The following is a 22,879-nucleotide window of genomic DNA, read 5'->3' as shown; positions in this document are numbered from 1 at the left end:
CAAAGAACTTAGTATGTATGTCATAATTAATAATATTATTTTGATGCCTTTGATTTGGGCTCCTAGATTCTTGCATAGAAAAATATAAGGTTAAAAAGGCGATAGAATTTGCAAGTCCCCTTTGTTCCATCTCAGTAATTGCCCAACATTTACCATGTGTCATATTTATGTGTGTGTGTGTGTGTGTGTGTGTGTGTGTACGTGTGTGCTCGCGCGCATATGTACTTTGGTTACGGGGATGAATGATTGAAGGATGACCTAAAACCTCCTGGTGTAAACAAATTTTTCATCATACTGGTGCTATAAGTACGGTAAAGTCTCATTTATTTATATTTCAGTGATTTGGAACTTTAATAATTGGGAAACAGGCCAGATAAAGTTTACCTTCCCATGATACATGAAAAAAGTTTTCATTACCTAGATTGCAAGGAGGGTTTTAACCTGTTTAAGAAACCAGGTGGTCTGCTGGCATTTTAGAGCTACCTATGTCCCTTCAGACTAAATTCATTTTGCAGATTATAAATTTTTCTCATTTATTTTGGTAAAGAAAACATTCTATAATCTTCTAATCATTAAATGGGAGAGTTAGAAAACAACTTGGAAGTAATCTAGTTCAGCGAACCCCAAGCCTGGTGAGGCACCAGGATCATCTAAGGGGATTCTCGAGTCCCCACTCCCACAGATTATGATTCAATTGGGATGAGGCCTTAAAAATCAGTAATGTTTCACAGTCTTCCAGTTAATTCTAACTAACACAGAGCCAGATTTGAGGTCACTGATTTGGTCCTGCTGTCTACCTAAAGTAGAAATCTTTTCAATAGTTTTTTTTCAAAGGTAATTATTCTTACCAATTAAGCGATTTATTTTATTTTATTAAAAAAAATTTAACAATTATTTTTGAGAGAGAGACAGATAGTAAGCAGGGGAGGGACAGAGAGGGGGAGACACAGGATCTGAATGAAGCAGGCTCTGGGCTCTGAGCTGTCAGTATAGATAGAGCCTGATGTGTGGCTCGAACTCATGAACCAGTGACATCATGACCTGAGCTGAAATCAGATGCTCAACTGACTGAGCCACCCAGGCGCCCCTCAGTTATATAATTTATAACAAAATGGACCTTAGTTTTTCAAAACTGCTTTATTGTGGAAAGATGTTTGGGCAGATGTGTTAAATATATGTTTTTCTCCTTATGCTGAGCTGAAAACCTACCTAAGTCTTTTAGAAAAAAAGAGGGCAAGACTCGTGTCTTTTCTGGCAGCACTTCAAATATTGAAAGATAGTTGCCATATGTCTTCTCTTTTCTGTGTTAAAAACCCTCATTTCTTTCTGAGAAAGTTTCCATTTTCCCTCTCATCATTCTCACCTCTCTAAAGTATCTCTAGACCATCATTATCCCCCTTTAAAAATGTGATCAGAATTATATACAATATAACAAATGTGGTATGTGATATGATGGATATGTGTGTGTGTGTGTGTGTGTGTGTTATAAAGCTTTCATTAGTCTTTCATAAATTACATTAGTCTTTTAGCAGTGACAGTGCAATGCTGGGCTGCTGTTCAGCTTCCAGAGGACTACAGATACAGAATTTTTAAAAATCTAAGTGTTTTAACGTCAGGTTTTTCCTATCCTATGTTTCTTCTGGTTAAATATTTTCAACATCAACACATGAGTATTTTAAAATGCTTTTGTATATTCTACTGATTTAGGTATTTTGTTTCAATTCACTTATTTTTTAAATTTTTTAAAAAATGTTTATTTTTGAGAAAGAGAGAGAGACAGCATGACTGAGGGAGGGGCAGAGAGAGAGGGAGACACGAACTTGAAGCGGCATCCAAGCTCTGAGCTGTCAGCACAGAATCCAATGTGGGGCTCGAACTCACTAACTATGAAATCATGACCCAAGCTGAAGTCTGAAGTTTAACCAGCTGAGGCACCCAGGCACCCCTGTTTCAATGCACTTATTATTTAGCAGTTATTGATTGAGTTCATACCATGTTCCAGGTACCATTCTAAACACTAGAGCTAATGGTGGGAAGAAGAGGTATAAATTCCTTGTTCCTCATGGCACTTACTTCCATCCTAGAAGGAACATCTATTGAAAACACCTTGATTCTTGAAGTAGGGAGCCTGGTTGTTAAGGGTATAAGCCTTACAACTTGGGTGAGGTCCCTGGTTTCAGCTCCTTTGAGATGAGTGACCTTGGGCTAGCCTCTTTACCCTTTTCAACCTTATTTATAAAATAGGGATAACAACAGACTTAGGGCATAGTTTTGTTTTTTTTTTTCAGGATTAAATTAAACAATATATGCACAGCATTTATAAAAGTGCTAGATCCATGCTATCATCAGCTTCCTCGTCGCCATCATCAGTATTAGCTATTTCTTTGTGTAACTTGCAGATTTGATAAGGTAGTGTGCCTATGCCCCCGTCCAAGTTTTATTACTTAAAAATAATAGTGTTGTGTTTCTTTTGTTTAGATGTTTTAATTATCATAGCTTGTTCTCTCTGAAATAATACTAACTCACTGGGGTTTTACTCTAGAGTTCCTCATATACTCATATATAGCCTTTAGGAGTATACAGCTTTTTGTTGTTGTTGTTGTTGTTTGAAACCTAGAGATTTGATGGGAAAACTAAGCAGTTGTGAAGTAGGAAAGTAAACTGGAATAGATAATCATTTTCCCATTCTCTAAGGGCCAAGTTAATTTTAATTTAAGAGTCAGCCACAAGTGGATTTAAGTTCTCTTTCTACCACTTCATACGTTTATATCCTTGTATTGATATACGTTTTGACAATTGATTGACATACGATTGAATCCTTAGTATTCAATCTCTTTACACCTCAGTTGCTTCATCTGTAAAGTGGGAGTGTTGTGAGGGTTAAGTGTAATGGGAAAATAAATGATTGCTACGTGTGAATAAAATCACCTTCTAGAGTCAGTCCCTTTAACAAATGAAAAGTACTTTGTGCTGCTGATGCCTTGAAAACTGAGTGTCTCTGCATAGTGGAGGAAGATAAAAACTGATACCTCCGACATAGCCCAGTAGGGAGAGGCTGGAGAAGAGTAGAGGGAATGACTCATTCCCATTACTTCCATTACTTTCCAATTTCAATGGACTTGACGAAACTTATGATGCTTTGGTATTTTCTACTAGCAGGGAGTGAAAGGGCAATTTCACACCTGGTGGTACAGCAGGGATGTATGTTGGTGGTCTGGGAGGCAGAAAAAGCCAGGATGACACAAACCCCCAGGGATTCACAGAAGTGAGGATGGTTTTGGGTTTCCACTGGCCATGAGATTGGTGGGGTTTACACCAATTTTACTGGATCTGGGAAGCCACTGGCTGACATTTGGGTCGCATATGGAAAATATTTATGGCGCTCCCATGGTAATCAATCGGTAAGCAATAACAAATATTATTATGCATAATTATTAAGCTTACAAATCACTCATGTGAAAATCAATCATTGGCATTTGGCTTTTTCTTATATTGCTTAGAAGCCTTTCAGAAACCATAGGTTGTGCTGTTTATAAATAGCCAGAATCTTTACTGCATAAGCAAGTTTCTTGAAAATATAAAACCACTGGGCTTACTACAGGGCTGTGGATCCAGATCTCGTGAACAAATTCAACCTGCTCACCCTTTGGTCTGCCATCTCTCTCTCTCTGTTGAAGATGTCACCAAACTGTATCCAAGTCACCAAGTTTAAAAAATTTTTTTTCAATGTTTATTTATTTTTGAGAGAGAGGGAGGGACAGAATCCGAAGCAGGCTCCAGTCTCTGAGCTGTCAGCGCAGAGCCCCTTGTAGGGCTCAAACCCACGAACCTGTAAGATCATGACCTGAGCCAAGGGTGACGCTTGACCAACTGAGCCATCCAGGTGCTCCTTGAGTCACCAGGTTTTATGAGAATCTTGACTCTTCTTCCATTTTCTTGCTATAGTCAATGTTTTGCAAAGTCCTATAGATTCTAGAGCCGTATTGTTTCCTGAGCCTATCTCTTCATCCCAGTCAGACCGCTATTAGCCTGACTCAGCTAGGTTGGCTCTCTCCCAAGCTGATGTAGCAGTGGAGTCTCTCCTTCCTGCGCTGCCATTGAATCTCCCCTCCACAGCTTTGTCAAATGAATTTCAGCAAAGCCTGATGTTAAGGATCAACTGCTTCAGTCTTCTTCTGAAAAACTATCAAATAATTCCCCATTACCTATCATCTACAGGGTGCATATTTCCCCCACGTTGTAACTTCCGTTTTCTCTCTCACAGGTAAATAAATGCCTTCCTTGAGATTCTTTTCAGGGATAAAAGAGTTTCTGAGTTAACGTCTGAAAGAAACTTGAAAGAGGAATTTCAGATGGAAATTGCTTAGACCTTGGGGAAAAGTAAGGAGAGGAAGATCCGGAGTGATTGGCCAGGAGGAGACTTTGAAAATCAGCTAGCCTTCCCTAAACTTCCAGCTAGAATGGTCCCCTAAAGTCCCCAGAGGACAGCTGCTACCCTTTTCTTAAAATTTTCCAGAGAAGTAAACTCCCTTGAGAATTTGTTCCAGCTGATTTGCTGTTGTATTTAGGTTTCTTTATCATAGCTGTTCTTGGTAATTACACAGCAGCTTTCATCGGAAGAGGCTTTAAATAGACCTGATAATGCCTCTCTGAGGTAGGTAAACACAAAGTATCATTATCCCCATTTAACAGATGAAAGAATAGAGGAAAAAGGGCTTGGGCATCTTTTCCAGTGCCTCAGGATGGGTTTTATTTCCTCTATTTCACAGAGGAAATATCTCTAGGGTTTTCTCACACCAACCCTTCTGTGATTCTCAGGGTCAGGTCTAACTGAAAATACCTTAGCTTCCCATCTTCTGACGTTGATTCTGCCACCGGGAGTCTGACTGCGTGATGACTGCGGAGGGGTCAGTTGCACACATTATTCCATTTTTCTAAGATGGAAGTAACTCTAAGATTTGCTTGATCATATCATAAAGACAATTCATGCTCACTGAGAAAAATTCTGACAATACTTAAAACCAAAAAGGATTTCGCATCTAGTAGGTGGTCAATAAATACTTCTTGTGTGAATGAGGAAATGATAAACAAAAGAACAAATGGGTGAAGAGACACTGGTAATCTGACCTTCGAGAAATGCATCATTACAGCTTCTTTATCATATTTTTTTCCTCTCTCACTTGTTTTAAGTTCCAGTCAGTGAGTGTGATGGTGAAACACGAGGAAAAGTCGTGTTTCTGAACTATACGGTGGGAGAGTCAGAGGGTAATACTCTGGGGAACAGTCTTATTGACAAACACCCAGATCTAACCTGCTGCCTTTGCACTGCCCCAAGCCCTTTTGTGTCTTATGCCTACTTGCGCATGTCCAAATCATCAGTCTCGCCGTGGTCATAGCACTACATTCATGATTCTCATTGGATGCCTCTGTCTTTCTCTTGCTCTTTGAGATTACTATTGTCTCATGGAATGGGAACTATGCACAATAGAGAAATGTTATCCAATTTCAGTTATTAGCACAATAGAGAACCTTCATGATATTTGCTATATTCACACACTGATATTATTTAATACTTTATTGAAAACCTCTCACTAAAAAAATAAAATTAAACAACATAAAACTACTCACTTAAAAAAATGTTTAACACCATTCTATCCTAGCGGTTCCCAGGGCTGGTTGCTCTTTAGAATCGCCTGGGAAAGTTTTACAAAGCGTCTAGGATGGGGGCAACCTCTCAGAGATTCTGGGTTAACGACCCAGGGCGGGGACCCAGCATTGGTTTTTGTTTGCTTGCTTTTTAAAGCTTTCTGTGTGATTCTAACATAGAGGAATATTGAGAATTACTGCTCTACGCAATTACATTTATGAATTATGGGCTTCATGGGTTAATTGTTTATTTCTAATACATGCTCAAATGTAGTAATACCTCAAAATTAAATAAACATTAAAAATTTTTAGAAAGGGGCGCCTGGGTGACTCAGTCAGTTAAGCGTCCGACTTCAGCTCAGGTCATGGTCTCGCTGTTAGTGGGGTTGGAGCCCGGCGTTGGGCTCTGTGCTGACAGCTCAAAGCCTGGAGCCTGCTTCGGATTCTGTGTCTCCCTCTTTCACTGCCCCTCCTCCACTCATGCTCTGTGTGTCTCTTTCTCAAAAATAAATACACATTAAAAAAATTTAAATGAAGTATTATCTAACCTACTACAATAAATTTAGAAAGAGCTTTTTGTGTACCATCTGAAACTGTCTCACATCCAACCAGTGGTCAGTAATCATAGTTGAGGACACACTATAATGAATGGAAGAAACCAGGACTTTAAAATGTGGACCTCTAAAAACTGGGTTACATTCCAACCCTGCCACTAGTTATGTGTTTGGCTGCAAGATCAACCTCTTTACTGACACGTCGCAATCCTAGATAACCACCTTCCCTCTCCTACACTCTTACTTCAGCCCCTGTGGCTTGCCAGGGTCTTCCACAATTGTTTCCTGGCCCATACACATTCGGGGTGAGTTAGGAATGTGGCCGTGTCTTCCTGTATGTGGATGGGGTAGTTTGCTCATGTTTTTGCCACTTTCCTCTGGGACCAAACCTGCAGACTGGTTAATGGTAGCAGAGGCCGGTGTGGCAAAAAACCCTTCATCTGAATCCATGAAATATAGGCCTTCCTGAGGCTTCGATCGTAAGCCTGAAGGGCCAGAACAGGTCTATGTTTACACTGTACATAGCGCTTCACACTCCATCCTGGGTCCTCTGCTTCATGAGGGACCATGGCTTCCGGCCAACCTGATGCTCACTGCATTCTCCCCGCCCCTCCTTCCACACCTCCCAGATTAGAGCTTCCTTTAGTAACTAGAAGCAGCTGAATATCTTCTTTGCTTGATTACCTATATAATCCTTAATTCTAATACCTAGTACTTAGTGCCTTTCTTCTGAAGAGCATAAATTGCAATGGAAATAGCATCTCATTAATCCTCCCTGCATCCCTGTGAGGAGGTTGAGTGGCAAGTATTACCTCCTAGACTAATCCTCGTGCTTGCAAGGGGGACACCGGCTCTCCCTGCTCACTAGCACAGAGGCTTGCTACCAAACACACTGGCAGGGACAACCACTGTTCGTGCGATAGGAGAAAGCTCTTCTTGTTCAAGGGAGAAGCGGTTCTATGCAGCCCATCACAGAGGAGCCATTGGGGCTCTGTGTAGCTTGGTAACAAAAGGAGATACAGCATTACTCACTCTAGTGATGGACTCATAACTAATGCCTGCACTTAAACCCCAAATAAAGCTCCATTGTTAGACTGTGCAGCCTCCTGAGAACCAGTCTCATTGAGACTTCCCTCTCTCTCTTTCTTTCACTCTCCAGCCCATCTGGCCCGCTTTTTGAAGAGATGGAGTGACTTCCTGACCTGAGGAATCTGGTACCTGCTGCACAAGAAAAAGTGCAGAAAGACATAAGGATGGTGTTGAAAATTCAAGTTCAGGATGTAACATACCCGGCTAAAGTTACTTGTCTCCGAGAGGACGCAATGGTCAAAATGAAAAGATGAACAAAGTCAGCATTCCGAAGGAATCAGCGTTCCGCTGATGCTGAGGGGCGCAGTGGCTAGATCCTACCTCGTGATCTAGAGCCTGATTTTATCCATTACTCTAACTCCGGGGAGAGATTTCTCATGGGGAAGCCAGGAAGCTTGTTCGGAAGAACTGGAGCCAGCCTCCTGCCAAGCAGGCTCTTTCCAGTTGGAGAGTCACTGCAGGAGTGGCCACGCAGGAAGACAGTGAGAAAAGTTAGTTAGTAACCGAATATATTACTCCAGGCTTCCTGTGGAATATTCACGGCAACACATAGGTGTCCATCTTCAACTCAAGGAAAGGGAGCTTCAGCTAATACCTTCTAGATGGGCCCAGAATTTGATTTTAGGAGACGAATAATTTTATCAAACCATCCTGGGGTTAAGACAAATGAAGAAGGTTACCCTTACTTTTGGGTAGATAAGCAGCAAGGGACTGAGGCAGGCCCAGGGTGTGTGTGCTGTGGAGACAATGAGGTGTGGCTTGTGGGATCCAGCTTAGGGACACCCTGCTGCTTTGGGTGAAATAGGAATCTCTTATCCTGCTCCTCTTCTCCTCTCCCTCCCTGTGGGGAGCCAGTTCTTTCTGTTCCTTGCTGCTCCACCAGCCCTGGAGGGGCTAATGCTAAAGGAAGCCCTAGCTCCAGGGCTCAGTGAGGCTGAGAGACTCTTTAATGTTCCCCGTGCGTGCGTAGGGCATCTGCGTGGAAGCCTCATGCACCCTCCCAATCAGCTGGTCTATGACACTATCCTCTTCCGTTATCAGAGTTTTGGCAGGCAGAAACAAATCATCCTGGGAAAATGGACCACGTTCTCTAAAACTGAATTGTGGACACTGTAGTGTGTGGCTTGAATTATTCTGAGAATTCTCTGGTGCGGTAGGTACCCCAATTTCATCATCAGGAAATAAATCCCTCAGAGCTGGTAATTCAAATAGCCTTCTCTATCACTCATTCCCCCTCTCCTCATGTCCATTTATCAGAGTACTTTGAATTTTGCAACACATTTCCCTCAGACTTGTCTTTCAGTAGGATTAGGATTTTCTCCCTTCTTCTATAGATATGTAGCAAATTGGAAAACAGGAGCAATTTTTGGTTTAGTCTTGGGATTTTCAAAGTGTGGTCCAAAAGGCACCAGTAGCAAAACCACCTGGGATGTTGCTAAATATGCAGGTTCCTGGGTCCACATTCCTGGTCAGTTTATTTAGAATCTCTGAGGTAGGGCCAGGGAAGATATATTTATTTAAAAATCTCTATTGTTGAGTCTTAAGAGAACTACGGATTCAGGCAAGACTTTCTGAGACTGAGGAAAGAGGATATTTTTGTCTTATAGCTTTGTATTGCTGGAAGAGCTATTAATATATTGCTGAGTTGGATCACTGCTCAATTGCCTATATAACTTTGCCGTATAGACCTAGTTGAAAAGTAACAGTTCAGCTAGCTTCCCTAACCTGTTTTCAAATCCCTGGATCCTCTTACTGGCTCTTGTTATAAACTGAATTGTTTCTGCCAGATTTATATGTTGAAGCCCTAACCCCCAATGTGACTGTACTTGAAGACAGGGTCTTTGGGAAGTAATTAAGGTTAAATGAGGTCATAAGGATAGGGCACCAATCCATTAGGACTGGCATCCTTATAAGAAGAGGAAGAGACACCAGAAGTCTCTGTCTCACTCTCTCTGCCAGTGCATACACAGGAAGGGCTGTGTGAGAACACGGTGAGAAGGCTGCTGTCTGTAAGCCAGGAAGAGAGGCATCACCAGAAACCAATCCTGTTGGCAACTTGACCTTGGACTTCCAGCCTCACAGAACTGGGAGAAAAGAAAGTTCTGTTATTAAGCCACCTAGTCTGCTTTATTCTAAAATGGCAGCTCGAGCAGGCTAATCTAGACTTCCTAGCAACTGTCCTACCAACAGGAACACGGGGCAGAAGAGACCAATGAGTCTCATACTCACTTTTGGAAATTGACCCTTGAGAAGGAGCCTTCTATGGTCAAACTTGCACAACCATCTTGAGAAAGGAGCTTCCTAATTTCACCACAGAATAACTTTACTTTATAGCAGCCTACCAGCTACACTATATATGGAGATTTGGAATACGGGGAGGCAGGTTCCTTATCTACTCCTCTGTTTGGTGCTCAAGTACTGTGCATATGCAGTAAATGTTAATGGATAACAATGTTCCAGCAGAGGAAGGGCGACTAGGATGGATAATAACAGATATGGCCAATGGAGAGAAGTGATTCGCGTATGCTTTTGTGGCAGACTCTACTTAGCGTCTAGAAAGCCACAGACACGAATTTCTTTGTGCTTTCAGAAATTCTAAATGCTTCTTATGCTCTGAGACTCTATAGTTTCCTTGCCATAAAAAAAGTGAAACATTTTCCAGAAAAATCTTTCAGAGTTGAGAATTATCCTTTCTAGGTCAAAAACACTGTTGTTTTCTAGAACTTGGGCTCTCAGTTTGACGAGGCTGATAGAAGGCTTGAGGGGCTCCTTTCTGTACAGGGGGTGCTTCTTCCCCGGAATAGAGTTTTACTTAGACTACCTGCTGCTGGTTTAGTTTGCTGTGCCCTAAGTCTGGAGAAATCACAAGCCCTGAGTTTATTGGAGTGCATTGCAGTGATGTTCACATATTTCAGTTTTGCTTTGTCTGCTTTTCTCTCTTCCCAATTTTTTACTATAAGAATGTCTCAGTGACAGTTGGAGTTTGTTAGGCTTCTAGGGATACTGAAGTGACTGCCTAGAATGAGTACCTTCTCTCTGTAAGACTTCCGCAGATGGACAAAGGTGGCTGTTTTCTAAACACACACACAAGTGACCAATTTGAAGAGGTTACCTGCTTTCATGGGATCTGTTGGCAGTGCATACTAAAAACTGTAAAGTTATCATATATTTTGATAACACTTTGTCCCCTTGAATATCCAGATAATGAAATACATGCTAAAATTCCTACCACTTTGCACCCAGATCTATGATGGCCTGGAGTCTTCTTTGTTACATAATGGAGATATAAACCTCACAGAAAGCAACAGATTAATAATCAAAATAGAAACTGTCCATCCAGAAGCATAAACATTAAGTTTAGGAAACAATCTGCTGAACGTACTTCCATATCTATACACTCAAAGCAACAGTTAGTGAAGTAATAGTACCTAGCCTACTAAGAGTCGTAAATGTAATTTCTTGTCAAGAGTAGCAGGTATTTTTTGTCCCTGAAGAAAACTGCAAGGAGACTGTAGCAAAGGAAGATGAAAGTGGACAAGTTACTCTCATGCTGAATTTAGCTTTTCCATGTCAGAAACTGCCTCGATAATATGTGTAGTGAAGCCCTCAGTTGAAACCCAGCCATGACTGGAAATACTGGGCTGTACTATTTCCTGCTGATCCCCAAAAGGAACTCTTTTGCCTCCCCTTCCAATTGAGAGGATGTGTTTTGCAGTTTTGTTGTCTTTTTACATATTTCTTCTTCTTCTGCAACGACTCTTCTGAGTTATCATTGTCTTGGCAACCAAGAAATTTCACCTCATTTTCTGGTCTCAGCAACCAAAGAATTTTACCACATTTCCCTAAAGTAATTATTGGGTAAACATAGTTCGAATAAACATTTCTTATGTACCTCTAAGAAAATTTAAATAAATTAATTAACGGATAGTTTTTTGAATGAAATTTTTGCTAAACCAAGTCCAAACTATCGGTTGAGAAATATAATGCCTCAGTAAATATAAAGCCAAAATTGTCACACAAAGAAAACAAATAACAACAAAATCAACCACAGATATTTTCTTCTGTCATACCCAACACCAGAGTTTCCGTAACTGACATATGTGTCATACAAAAGTACCCCGAGAGCTTTCCAATGTATATCTGCATGCATTTTCTTGTCATTCTCATCAGCTACAACACCCAATTCCTGCAGAAGGTGGGCCCTGGCTGTGATGCAGGAACCACAGGAAGCACTCCTAAAAATGCTTCAAAGGCTTATAACTCAGTAAAAAAGAGACAGCTCAGCTAAAAAATGGCCAAAGGATTTGAATAGACATTTTTCAAAGCTAAATGAACAAGTGGCCAATAAGCACGTGAAAAGAGGCTCAACATAGCTAGCCATGAGGAAAATGCAAACAACAATGAGCTAGAGCTTCACAGCTATAAGGACGACTATGGTCAAAAAAGACGACAACAAGCATTGGCAAGGATGTGGAGAAACTGGAGCTTTCGTGCACTGCCGATGAGAATGCAAAGTGGCATAGGTGCTTTGGAAAACAGCCTGACAGTTTCTCAAAAGGTGAAACATTTGTTCATTGTTCACTGAATACCATATGACCCAGCAATTCCACTGCCAGGTGTGTGTGTATGTGTGTGTGTGTGTGTGTGTGTGTGTGTGTGTGTGTGTGTGTATCTCCAAGAGAAATGGAAACATAGATCTATACACAATCTTGTACTTTCATTACTCACAGCAGCATTATTTATAATAGCAAAAAGTGGAAATAATACAAATGTCCATCAACTGATGGGTAAATAAAATGTGTTATATCCATACAATGAAATACTATTTAGCCACAAAAAGCAATGAAGTACTATTACATGATTCAATGTGGATGAACTTTTAAAACATTGTGCTACATGACAGGATCCCATCAAAAAGACCACATATTGTGTGATTCCATTTATCTGAAGTGTCCAGAACAAGCAATATTTGGGTCTCTGGAGACAGGAAGTAGATTAGTGGTTGCCTAGGGTTGAGGGGAGCAGGGAGGAGATGGGGGCTGATTGCTAACAGATAAAGGGCCTTTTGTGGGGGGGGGTGAAAAAATGTTCTAAAATTAATTGTGGTGACGGCTGCACAACTCCACAACTACTGGGTTTTACATTTTAAATGAACAAATTGTATGCTATGTAAGTTACACTGCAATAAAGCCACTCAACATGAATCTACCATGGTTTTTCTAACGTTTCCAATTGCTGACATAGATGGATCAAGAGGATAGAACAGACTCCAAGACTGGCCTAAGTTCTGTAGTTCACGCAAAGAACTTTGAGTGGATAAAATGGACACTTTTAGCAGAAACATTATCACAATCAGAGCAACACTTGGGATTCATGCTATGAGAATCCAGCTCTAGAAAGAACATGCTGTATGGAATTAGGAGTCCTAACAAGTAAACAGAAAAGCAAAATAGATATAAGTAGAGCTACTGTTATAAAAATAAAATCTATCAATTACTAAGTATTCATCGCCAGGCACCACGTTAAGTGTTGTACATACATTCTTCAAACATTGAACTGCCCAAATGAAGTGAGTATTAGTATGTACACTTTATAGGGAAGCAATCTGAAAACAAGTAAACTACCTAAAGAAAGCCAGCTTATGAGTGTCGAGGTAGGATTTGACCCACATCGGTGTGACTTTTGGGTCTTAATTACTATGCCATAGAACTGTTTAAGATATTTGCATTATAACATAACCATTTCATTTCTACCTCCTCTTATGCCATATTCTCTCCCTTATTCATATATGTATATTTCCTAGCTTTACTTTGTAGTCCCTACCTACAAATGCCATTTTGGAGTGAACGATTGGGAAAATCTTCAAATAGGGAGAGTACAGAGATTGTCTCTGACAGTTGTGGTATAGTCATTATAGTTACCAATCCACCCAATTGGTCTTTGCTGCGAGGCACACACTCCTGCCTCTGTATAATACACCAATATTGCCTGAGATCCTTCACAGTATCAATGAACCCCTGTGAATGCGTATGAAGTAGAAAGTGTTGAGGTCCTAGTGTGCATAGTAAAGCATTGACTTCTTTCCTTCGGAGTTTCCCTCTCAGACTCACAGGTATTACATTCTCTCCTCTAATCCCTTCCATTTGCCCAGGACGTTCTGGTGTGGCTGGTCTTGAGGGGTGTGAAAATCAGAGCCACACAGCGGTCTGCTGCCTGTTCTATGCGGGATTTACAAACACGATTATTGTCTTTTGGTAAAAAACTGACCTTCCCAACCCAATAATGCCTCACTCAGAGCCAGACTGAGTTGTTGACTGTCCTGAATCCACACCCACATACAAAATAGACCTTCAGCTGCTAAAAACCCATCTGGGAAATCTCTGTACAGAAAAACTCAAAGCTGGCACCCAGCAACATGCACTTTGGCTGTGGATACGCACACAGACACGTACGCACATCCATCTATCCGCATTTTTCCACAATGCCTCTACATCTGCAAGGACTCTTTCTTCTCTAATATTGGTGCTGTCTCTCTTCCTCCTCCTCTCCATTTCACGGGCCTCGCCTGTCTTCAGAGGCACCTGAAGGCACATAAGGCAGGGAAGTGAAACCGACTGTAATTCTTCAGTTCACTTCTCTGCAGCCTTCAGTGAGCCAGTCTCCATACGGTGGCCCAGCTGAGCTCTGAGGAAGTTCAGAGTCCCTGCGCAGGTGCAATTTACCAACCGCTCACAGGCGCGCTGGGAGCCCAGGACCTGACATATGTACGTGAGGGGCTCAGGGACAGCAGAAAACGAAGTCTCCGAGCTTGACTTTATGAGATTAAAAAGAAGAGGGACTCTCCTCTAGGAATGGAAGAAACGGAAGGCTTTTACACCTAAAAAGGCCATCATTTTCCCTTTGAAGAATTATATATAAATTACTGAGAGCTATCAGAAAGTCTAATTTTCTCACTTCCTTCTGATGCCCTTGTGTTCACCTTCGGGTTCCCTCTACTTCATTCTTCTGGTCTTAAGAGTCTCTGACTAATTCTGTGCTCCAGTGAAATCACAGATATGTTCGAGAGATTTCTTAACAGGCAAAAACATATTCGAGTAAATTTTTTAATGTATCTTTTAAAATTAGTAAGTTGATTTTAAATAGCATTTTCTGTTTATATGGGTTTTTTTTTTTCATTGTCTCAGCCTATCTTCACCAAAACCCTGGCAGGTAGAACTATATTATTAACACATTTTACTGATGTGGGGCTCAGCTAAAGTGGAGCTAGGACATATATTTAAGTTTATGACTTCAAAAGCAGTGTTTCCACCATGCTATTGCTTATTGTCTCAGTTCAAATTAACAACAACAAAAAATGCTGATTTTTTTCCACTGTGGATCTCAGTCATGTACTAGAAAATCCTATGATTTGGACAACACTTCCCACATAACCCCTAGCCATACGTACTTTCTTTTGGTCTACAGAAGGTACCAAACTTTTCTCTACCTGGTGCTCATGCGTATTCTCTTCTCTTAGCATATGCTTTCCCTGGGAGGCACACCATGCCCTCCTCCAGACCCATCGCTCTGGATAGCTCATCTTTCAAGGTTCATCTTAAACTTCTTTGTAGAGAAAGTCTACTGTGGCCCCCCTGACGAGGTTATAGCCCTCGGTTATGTTGTCCTCTTACATGGCAGTTGGCTAATCTATAGCATGTATTACAGGTCTGATTAATTTATGTAATTTTTTATTCTTTTTCCGTACACTGTAAACTACATAGAATCAACAATATGCCAATACAAGCTTGGGGTACAGTCCACAGAACTTCTTGTTGGTGGTATAATGCAATGCATGAACCCAAGTTCCCATTGTCGGAGTTGGGTGGTCATAGGCATGGGTTTAGAAAAGCTGCCCAAGTTTATGAAGGTCCCCTTGCTTCTCAGGTCTTCTGCCAGTTCCAATGATACTTTATTATTAAGATGATTTTTACAAGAAAGGTAGATATATTTTCATCTCCTCCTTTGGCATAACAGACTGTCCCCTTTGAACTCTGACACTTCTGAAACTACTGCATTAACTAGCACAAGAACACAGAGGGTTTTGTTTTTGTTTTTAAGTAAGCTCCACACCCATTGTGGGGCTTGAAACATGACCCTGATTTCAAGAGTTGGATGATCTACCGACTGAGCCACCCAGGCACCCGAAGAACACAGAGTTTTTAATAAAACGTCTTGATTAACTCAGATTACAAATATATAATTACTGAGCTGAATTGAATCATAGGAGTGAAGATACCACAACTGGCCTTTTTTTCTCGTGAAACATCCTGTTTTGTTTCTTCTAAGGACTGACTTTTTTTCTTTTCAATGAAACACTATCTATAACCTTGTAAACTATGTAAGTTGGGTATGCAGTGACTTAAATGCTTCTAAATTTGTACTTCTTTGTCAAAAAAATATTGACACTTATGTACTCTCCAAGCTCTAGAACTTCCTTGCCCATCTTCTTGTACTGCTAGTTCTCTTCTTCTTTCTTTTTCAGATGCTTTATATTCTAATAATTTCTTTGATTTCCTATATTGCCTTGTATTTTCCTTACTGCTTCTTTTTCTTCTTTTTCACTTCCCTAGGATTCATTTTCTCTCTTTGCATCATAAATATTCAGTACTTTCATTTCCCCACTATTGTAGGCTTTCTCTACTACCTTTCTGCTTTAATTCTAGTGTCGCAAATAGTCCTAACCCTATTTTTGTTAATATTATTTGTGACTAGATAGGCTGTTTTAATATTCACAGTGAAACAGACATATTCACTATTTCATCTGTGTTACAACTGAGAGTCCTTCTTCTGGTTAAACTCATTCTCCTGCCTATATCATAATAGTGTTTCTTTTTTAAAGAAATCATCATTAGTAATTCATGCATCATGAATTATCTTGGAAGTTAATGGAAAGGACATAGCAATGAATATATTTTCTGAAATTCTAAGTGAATGACAGAAGGTATAAACATTTATGGCATAACAATTGTTAAAATGATTTTCTTGAAACAAAATATAAACAGAATAAAATTCCAATTAGAGTAATCATATTTTATGTTATTAGAATATACAGGCTTTTTTTTAATAATTCTGGTTCCTACCTGTTGTATTTATCACCTATAAGTATCACTAATGTGAATAGCTATTGTCCTCACAGAAACAAAGCTGATACCACTCTAGTACTCAGTGCACAGAAAGCTAGGGGAAAAAATCCTCTTGGTTCTAATGCAGGCACCTAGGCTTTGTTTAAGTTTGTTCTATTTTCACAATTATTTGTCATAGTTAAATTGAAAGTTCTTATTTTTATTGATTTATTTAAAATATATTGGCTCATTGTATTTTTAGTATGCTCATTTCGTGGTGATAAATCCCAGCAACCCATTACATAGCACTTTAATCTCAGAACTAATAATTAGGTATGGTAGACCAATGGTAAAGGATTCTGGGTTTCTAATATATTTCTCTCACTCCTTATCATTGTTTGGATGGTTTGAAGTTGCAACTTTTAATCTCTTCTGTGGTGTGATAAAACAAAAGTGTGAAAGGTTTGGATTAGAGTTTGTTATCTGTCCCAGCCTTATTTGTAATATACACTCATAACAAGGAGTATTCTTCAGATGATGATGACCGACTTCCAACTCAACTTTATCTAGATAATTAGACAAATTATTGATCTTGTCTGAGCCTCAATTTCCAATAGTTAAAAAGAAAAAAATAACATTATAAGGACTAGAAACAATGTAGGTAATATGTCAAATTCATGGTTGGTGCTCAATAGTGATTGTTACTATTATTATTGGTAAACAGCAGTACATGTGTGTCTAATCATCTTTAAAATAACCTTCGTTTTTATTTCAGCATTGGCTTTGTCAATTCACACTTAACAGAACCAAATCCTAAGTGTTCACTTCAATTATATTTAAGACCAATGTCAATTCCAACTGAACTCACATTTCTAGATCAAGGTCAGGCACTTGATCTACTAAGGGAGACAGACACATAAACCAAACCTACAAACCTACAACAGTGCTCCTCCAGAGGTTAGTCATTTTGGAGAAGGCAGAGGGGTGCTACAGGCATTCTCAATCTGGTAAATTCACTCCAAAGTCAGGAGTCCTGACACCACTTACGGTTGATCAAAACAGCTGGAGATATAGGATGGCATTTAGAAAAATAATTGTTCATGTACTCATTTATGTGCCTTGATTAGTCTGCTGGATATATACACGTCAATCTTAGCAATGTGTTAAATGTATCTGACTAATTTCCTACTAGAAATCATTAAAATACCATATAAATGATATTTAAACCTCTTCTGAATAATGACTAATCTATGCTAGTTGGTTCTATATATAGTATGCTCGATAAAAATGAGCAGTTCATTCACTTTTTAAATTAATTACTATTTACCTTCCTGAGATTGCTACTTAAATTCTTAAGTCTTACTATGGAAAGTTGAAACTAATTTGGCATTTGTAGAATTATCGAGACTTGTATTTTTTCCAAGCAGAGGGAGAAAGATCATTTGGATTCTTTCCACTAGAATAAGGACAAAATTTTGTGTCCATTTTGTTCATTGATGTATCCCAAGTGCCTAGGACAGAGGTTTCTAACTATGACTCACAGAGCAAATCCAGCCTGCCTCCAGTTTCTAAGTAGCCTCTCATGCCCTGAATGGTTTTTACATATTTAAATGGTGGGGGAAATTTTTTTAAACAAATAATATTTCATAACATGTGAAAATTATATGAAATTTCAATGCCTACAGGTGGCATCCTAATGTAACACAGCAATGCCCATTCATTTACATATTGTCCTTGGCTGTTTTGTGCTACGAGGAAAGAATGGGATCCTGTGACTTCCAAAGCCAAAAATAATTACTGTTTGGTCTTTTACAGAAAAAAGAATTCTGACCCCAGGCCTAGAACAGTATCCTTCCTTAACTTTTTTTTTAAAGTCAGATACATTAATATTTAACCCTCTTAAGTTTCTTTCCAAAAGGAAAGTCTTGGGTCTATATATAACTCTATGGATGGTCACTAGATCATATCCTCGCACGGAGAAGCTCATAGCAAGAAGCAGAACACTGTGGATGAGAACACGGACTCAAGAGCCATATTTCCAGGGCTCAGACTTTGGCTCCACCACTTATCAGCTGTGCAACCATGGGCAAAATGCTTAACTTCTCTGTGTCTCAGTATTTCCATCTACAGAAAGAGGTTAATGATAGTATCCATTCCTTAGGGTTCTTTTGAGCATTAAATAAGTTAATGCTTGTAAAATGCTTAGAATATCCTTGGGTATGAAGTAGCTGTTGTAAATAAAGGAACATTTTTTTTTTTTTACTGTCATTTTCAGTTAAGAAAATAGAGATACTTAGAAATTAGCTATGGTAATGAGTGAAACTCAACATGTTCAAAAATATGGAATAAATACAAGTACGAATTAAATTTTAAACATGTTCTCTTTTGTCAGTAAATTCTCTAGGCCAATACAACACATTAATATCTGCTCTAATTGCCTTTTGATTGTAGGATATAACTGTTTGGCTCCCATACCTGTGATATAATTTTGTAATCAATGGTCCTGTTTCACATAATAAACAAATTGTATTCTGAATGGTTGAGTAACTTCTGATACAAAAATCTAAGTACCTAACAACTTCTAATCTGAGGGTATCAAATTGATATAAAAGGAAGTAACAATTTAGAGAATACATGGATGCAAGATTAGTTTGCTTTGCTAAGGTTGTTATTCAGGCCTTATGAGGAGAACCAATCGAAAATACTGTTCTACATTTAAAGAAACACTTTTTAAGCACCAAAGCCAGGAATCAAAACTGTGTTATTAGGAAAGCTAATGGCTTTTTAATCATTACAAGTCATTTTAGCCAATAGATAATTGTAGTTCTGATGTTTAAATGGATTTCAAATTAATTTCTGTGAAATCTTTAAATAGACTTTTTTAGAGAGTAAAATCTTTATAAGGTAGCCTTCTGTCTTCTATAAAATATAATCTCTGGAAAAGTACACTTCCATACAGGACTGTACATAGGAGTGGAATAGCTGATGGTTAAATGTTTTTAAAAATATGATTATTTTCACGAATGCTTTTCTATGACAGGTGTTTTCTTGTAGGTTCAATAGGCTTTTGTTATGTGCATTAGTCACATAGATTGAGGAACACATTGGTGAAGTGCAAGGCTGAAGTTTTCTTATTTTATAGTCTTAATTCTTTCAATTTTCAATGAGCATTCCCTTAACTATTACATTGTGTGAGAGCCAATGAAAATGTAAACAGGAAGGTAATGAATCCAGTCCAAATTGACTTATTTGAATGACTACTAAATTATACATTAAGTTTTTAAAACTACAAGGAAAAAAGATACTTTGGGGATTATGTAAGCTAAACTTAGAATATATGTCTTCTGATATTTACTTTTTAATGTCGTAAACATTGCATGTTATGTCACTTATTAAATTGAATTTTCATGCTTTTGAAGCTTTTTAATAATGACTTTTGCAGAAACTTTTTCAAGAGCTTATTTCTTAAGTTTTTTATTTCTTGCAAAAAAAAATAAGACTTTAAATGTCTTAAGTTTTGTCTACTCAGTTCCTTTTCTCTTAAATTAGTAATGCATATATTTGAACATCATGTAATAAGTCTCTTATTTTTAATTTATTATTCTAAATGTTTAATTTGCTAAGATAAAATACAAATCTGAGCATAAATGGCATACTTGGAAAGACTAAACAACTAGAGCAAAGATTAAAAATTTTATTTATATATTAAGTCTTTAGGTTTGGGTTGCTTTATTTTAATAAAAATTCAAAATCACTTAGTAGTCTTTAAGAATATTAAAAACATTGTTATTACATTAATAGCCTTACTTTCTATAGAGAAAATGTATTCTTAAATATGTAAATTCTTTGTGAAGTTATTCTATTTCCTCAAATTTTGTACTTTTTCCAACAGATAACTCCATTTAAATTTTTTCAACTCTTTGCCTGAATTTGAGGAATTCTTTCATATTTAGATCTTAAAAATTTAGGTGGATAAAAAGTAATAAATATTATGCAATTGCCTTCAATAAAAGTGATGTGTTTGCAAAAGCAATTGTTCAACATATTTATCCTTCTGTTAAACTACATGTAAGTCTAAGAGAACATTTTTATATTATGCTGATGCTATAATAAATGGGCCAATATAATACTATCGGTTACAACTTATAGCATTTTTGTCTACATTAAAGTGAAGATCCTGATGGTTCATCTTACATTCTTTCTGCGAATTAGAATTAGAACAACGTAATTAATCCCAAAAAATTAGAATGCCACAGTTATCAATAATGGAACAAAATCTAAATTGTATTACTTTGAGATCAACAATAGGTTCACATGAACTGTTTTCTTCTCTGTGTCTTCTGCTTTTAAGGAAAAATACAGTTTTTCTTCCTGCCGCAGAAGTATCAGATTCTTGCAGCATTCATGACACTTGTAAGCATTTAGTGGTCAGACGCCACTACATATCCTTCAAATGATATGGCCCAGTGAAGCTGGAAGGTGTCGTCACGGAGCCAGGCAGCCTGCTATCTCAGCCATCCACCAGGACAGAGCCAGCAGGCCCCAGCTGGGAGACTGAAGCCAGACTAAGGTGGAAAATGGATTTTGCATTTTGACAGTCAACTGTTCTAACACTGGACCCTAGAACATACTTATTAGGCACAAGTGCATCGAGGGCTTCAGAAATTCTTTACAAGATCAGATCTGTAATGCTCATATCCCCCAGTCGTTCTTAAAACAAGTTAAGTCCTAATCTTCTTATCGCTGTAGGTTTCTGAATTTATACTAGATTTTACATGTTGTTAAAAATATGAATAAATACATGTTCAGGACTACAGCTGTGTTGTTTGTGAATTCTTTGGATGAATATGTAAAATATATGCTAAATTAAGTATACCTGTAGGTCATTGAGAAGTGATGAAAGTTAAGATTACAGAATATTAATCAGCAGTGCCCAGTGGTATGGTGACATTTGCCCATCACACTAAGTTTTGATCTTTAGAGCAATGAAGAGCTCTCACAAAATAAAAATACATTTCATGCTCTTGTTTCTACTTAGACTCCTGTGCTCGCTATTCGGGTACACAAGGGTCTGGATTCTTGATTGTGCTATTGTCCTACTGTCATTTTTTGACATAGTTCATGAACTCATCTCTCACAAACACTAGAAAATCAACTTAGGTTTGTGAGTCCAAGGTTTCCCATATCTTTGTGGGCCTCACCTGAACACCAGCGCTGTCTAAACAGCGGGAGACACTATCTTCCTTCTCTTAAAACGTTGCTACCTGGGTACCTGGGTCTAGTAGAAACATGATGACTAAAAAAAATTTTTTTACTCCATAAGCTGCACATAGTGTCCCCCCCCCCCGCTTTAGACATCCCTTTGAATGGGAAAATGCCATTTTTTTAAAACCCTGTAATACTTTGCTGAATTAGGCTGGGGTAGCCTGGCATCTGAAGTGATATTGTTTTATCATGAGAAACTGAGAAGATACTGCTTCCCTTTTCTAAAAAGAGAAAGAAACCCTCTGCGAGGGCTCATTAAAACAGGTTTTAAAATTGGAGCCAATGAAACACGACTGTCAATTCCTACGTTAAAACAAACAAGCAAACAACTCAGCAACATTTTAAGAAGGCATCATTTCTCTCTCCCCTTTGACATGAAACCCTATGTGTCCACACAGACACATTCCGAAGAGCAAAGACAAGTTCGTCCCCAACTTCTTTGTGACTTCAGAACAGGTACAAGGACCTAACTGGAGCCAGATGACAGCGCTCCTCCCAATTTTCAGCTGTCTCCCCTCAGAGATGGAAGCTGCGAGGCCCGGTTCACTCTGACACCCTGAAACCTCTTGCTTTGCTCTCCTTTAAAAGTGACAAGGAAAGGCTTTCCACAAGACAGAAAAGTTTGCCTGGATAGGTGATGCCAGAATGTCCAATAGTGACCCGAATAGACAAAACCCTTGGGAGCTCTAACTTCCAAAGGGAGCAGACCTCAGTCACTAGACGACGACGACAACAACAACAACAACAACCACCACCACAAACCTTGAGTGTCTGACGGAAAGAGTGAAAGCTCTCCTCAGGGAGCATCCCCAGGGCGCTCCCGCTCGCCCAAGGCAGGAAAGGGGTGGAGTGGGGTGGGGACTTGTCAGCGCCGAATCCTTTTCCTTAAGCAAGCTCGTTTTGAGATTTGGAGGGAGCATTGGTTAGAGAGGGTGGTAAAGCTGCACCTGTACCTGCCCCGGCCTTTGGCCCCACCTGCCTGTCAATGTCAGTCCACAAGTCCCACATTTCTTGCTCTGGGGATGTTGACCCAGCACGGGCTGTCTAGCGCTCAGGGCGGCTCGCAGGCCGCTTCCCTGCTGACCTTTAATGGACTCAGAAATCAACTTTCCGCACGCAGTCTAAATTGTTTGTGTTTGTTTTCAGCTTGCCGGAGCCTCCCACGCAGCCCATCCCTCTCCCCCTCCCCTCTGCCACCTCCCCTCCCTCTGGCCTTTCCTGCTC

General features: G+C 39.2%; 1 protein-coding gene across 1 annotated transcript in view; it reads right to left on the bottom strand.

Moving 5' to 3' along the window:
* Window positions 1-22,879, bottom strand: part of KLHL14 (kelch like family member 14) — a 100,096-nt gene that overhangs the window by 76,181 nt on the left and 1,036 nt on the right. The window lies entirely within an intron of this gene.

The sequence above is a fragment of the Crocuta crocuta genome, unplaced genomic scaffold (assembly GCF_008692635.1).
Source record: "Crocuta crocuta isolate KB4526 unplaced genomic scaffold, BGI_CrCroc_1.0 scaffold231, whole genome shotgun sequence".
Lineage (NCBI taxonomy): Eukaryota > Metazoa > Chordata > Mammalia > Carnivora > Hyaenidae > Crocuta > Crocuta crocuta.
Note: the sequence above shows the minus strand (reverse complement) of the source record. Positions and strands in the feature narration are given on the sequence as shown.